Here is a 218-nt window from a genome sequence, read left to right as displayed (position 1 = left end):
GGGGCGCTGGGGCAGGTGGGAGGGATTCAGGCCCCGCAGAAAGCTAAACCCTAAACCCTAGCTTAGCTGCTTCAGCCTACACGAAAAGATGAGGCCTAAACCCTAGATCCTGCAGTAGTTCCTTCAGTCCACGTCAAACCCTAAACCCTAAACCCTAAACCCTAGTAAGAGCCAGAAGGGCAAAAGCAGCCCTAGGAGTCCGTCCATGTCTAAGCATT

Source organism: Eimeria tenella, genomic scaffold (genome assembly GCF_000499545.2).
Source record: "Eimeria tenella Houghton genomic scaffold, Eth_scaff1957, whole genome shotgun sequence".
Lineage (NCBI taxonomy): Eukaryota > Apicomplexa > Conoidasida > Eucoccidiorida > Eimeriidae > Eimeria > Eimeria tenella.
Note: the sequence above shows the minus strand (reverse complement) of the source record.